Here is a 2,789-nt window from a genome sequence, read left to right on the forward strand (position 1 = left end):
GCCGCGCCTGCTGGAGCCGGGAGGACCGAGGGAGGAGGTAGCCTAGCGGGAGAAGAGGCAGGGATCGGGGGTGGCAGGGTGGGCGTCTGCGGTGCCTCCCCCTCGCTTTCATTCCTTTCTCCCCCAAGCTTGATCCCCACTGCGTGGGGGAAGCAGCCGCGAAACAAAACTGTCTTGCTTTGGGCCTGAACTGCTGGTGGGATATGGGGCGGGGGAGGGCAGAGGCGTGGAGCTGGGGTCTCAGGTTTGCATTGGGGTGTGTGTGCGTGCGTGTGTGCGTGTGTGTGTGTTGTGAACTCCTTCAGGGTATGCGACTCTGACTTGTAAATCGATCTGGCCGCGGGGCCACGGGGCTCACCTTCCTAGCTGAGCTTAGTAGAGAGTAAGGAGATAGATAGGCGAATTTCCCCCACCCTCAAAATATCCATCTCTTCCAAGAGGAATTTTCTGCTGGAGAGACAGCCAATAAACTCTGCTCAACTCCCTCCCTCCCTCGGTTCTTCCTAGCTGCAGTTTCAAAAAGCTTCAAAGCCAGGAATGTGGGATTCATCTTCCGATCCCCAGAAGGCAAATGTGGTTACAGATGTTGCACGGTACTTTGCCAAGTTTAAAACCCTTCCTTCAGCACTGTAACCAAAACAGTGAGGCTAGAACCTCGGGCTCCCTAAGAAGAGATGTGGGCCTCTGGGGCCGCTGGATTCAATAACTTCCGTCGGGTTCTAGACTGGCTCGGCTCTGTCCAGTTTGTGCCAGATAGTCTCCCACCCCCTCCCCACCCCTCCTTTCCCCTGGAGATTTGAACGCCGCTTGCATGGAAGAGAAGCTACTTAGAGAAGAAAACGTTCCACTTAGTAACATGAGAAAAGTCTTGATTAAAAAGTTGTCATGAATTTGACTTTTGGGGAGAGGCAGCAAAGTAATACAATGGACTTGTCAATTTTATTGGGCTTTTCTTTCTTTTTTGAGGGATGTATGATAAGAGTTAGATGATGGGCAAAGGGGCCGTTCCATACGTGTTTTTACATATTTTTGAAAAGAGGCCCATGAATTGAGACATAACCCAGTGGTTTTAAAGAATCCTGTCCCAGAGATGCAGATTGCTCTGACAGCCCAAGGGAAGGCGGTGGCAAAAAATAGACACCACCTCCCTTTTCCCCAAAAAAATTCTTCCTGGAAAGGTGGTGTTAAGAAATTTCAGAGATGGGCTGATCCAAGTGGCGGGCCTTAAATGGAAACACTATAGTATGTCCTGGCACTTGTCTCTGGAGGTGGGTTGCTGGCCAGGGGCCCAGGCTTGGGCAGCCAGCAGACACTAGACTTGTGCTGACCTCAGACATCGGCCTCTCCATGCAGCTTTATAGTGTGCAGACTGCTTAAGTTTGGAATATGGGCCTCATCCATTTCACTGATGGGGACATAGGGGTCAGAAGGTTATCTTATGCCTGGATGGGACTTCGATCACTTGTTTTGTGATTCATTTGTTTTTAGTTTCTGTCTTGGAATTTTAAAAAATGGAATTCTTTTGAAGCTGAAATGTAGGCCTTAAGTTGATGTAACTGGGTGTTGGATAATAGCACTTCTACTGTTACCTCTTATGCGGGTACTCACAGGTGGTGAATGATATATAGATAAATTTCGGATAAGTGACAAAGACTAAGGATTGGGATGATTATAGATTGGGTTCATGCCCTCCCTTTCCAGCTCTGTTGTTGAGTTTTACTTGAAATGGTGAGGGTGATTTTAAATAAAACCTGAGTTAGATAGTAGTCTTAGAACTTTTGTACCTTGGAAGAGAGTGATCATTTGAATCCAAGCAAGTTTGTTGTTATCTGTGAGGAATTTAAAGGACTATTAAGGATTCAGAGTAAAGATGCCATATTCAGGAATGTAATGTATTAATTTCAGAAGTGAGGAATTTAATTTGATTAATAGAATTGTAATGAATTTTTTTCAAAGTAGTGATTTGCCAGATTTTCTTCATGTGTCCAAGAAAGGTATAACAGAGATTGAGTCAGGAGATAGAGGTTATGCCTCTATCTTGCCCTAGATTGGACTGAACTAGTCCCGTGATGGTCATGATAGGCTTCTAGGTAATTCTCAGGCTTGGATTGAGTAGTCCAGTCTTCTGAGGGAGAGGGGACAGGACAGAAATGGATTTGAAAAATGATCCTGCTCTTCAAGGTCATGAGGTGAAGATGGAATCAGTGCTGGGACTGGGAGCTGTCGTCTGTGGCTTGTTCTGCTCTTGGATCCTTGCATCTTGATTTATTTTTATGTGAAGAGATCTCATGCCCAACTCAGTAGGAATTCTGGAGAAGCAAACCACTGATGGTGGCAAAACTCTTTGATATGTTTGGGTGGCTTTAAAGACAGGATAGTTTAGGGGTGCTGGATATGTGCTAGGCACTGGGCTTTACAGGTGCTTTTTCATGACATTTCCACAAATACCATATGTCTTATTGTTACTTTACCTTTCTACAATAAGAAATCGAAGCTTGGCAAATTTCAGTGGTAGAATGGGGATTTGAACCAGAGGTCTGCAGGACTTCAGAACTCATGTTCTTGGCCACTTTTGTCAGTGATTGTCAAACTTCATTCACGCACGTACTGTCTTCCTGAGTTTACCATGGCTGAGTCCCACTTACTCTATTAATATTTTTCTTTAAAGCAATGATTCACTTAAACAAAAGAACCTGGCCGGGCGGGGTGGCTCAAGCCTGTAATCCCAGCACTTTGGGAGGCCGAGACGGGCGGATCACAAGGTCAGGAGATCGAGACCATCCTGGCTA

The 2,789-nt window shown here is 46.0% G+C and overlaps 1 protein-coding gene across 1 annotated transcript in view; it reads left to right on the top strand.

The window, feature by feature from the left end:
- The first annotated feature begins 668 nt into the window (after window positions 1-668).
- ACVR1 (activin A receptor, type I) overlaps window positions 669-2,789 on the top strand; it is a 155,637-nt gene continuing 153,516 nt past the window's right edge. The window contains exon 1 of the mRNA XM_011949189.1: window positions 669-916. The gene's annotated coding sequence lies outside the window, so the exon portion shown is untranslated. The remainder of the gene's footprint in view (window positions 917-2,789) is intronic.

Source organism: Colobus angolensis, unplaced genomic scaffold, assembly GCF_000951035.1.
Source record: "Colobus angolensis palliatus isolate OR3802 unplaced genomic scaffold, Cang.pa_1.0 Scaffold292, whole genome shotgun sequence".
Classification (NCBI taxonomy): domain Eukaryota; kingdom Metazoa; phylum Chordata; class Mammalia; order Primates; family Cercopithecidae; genus Colobus; species Colobus angolensis.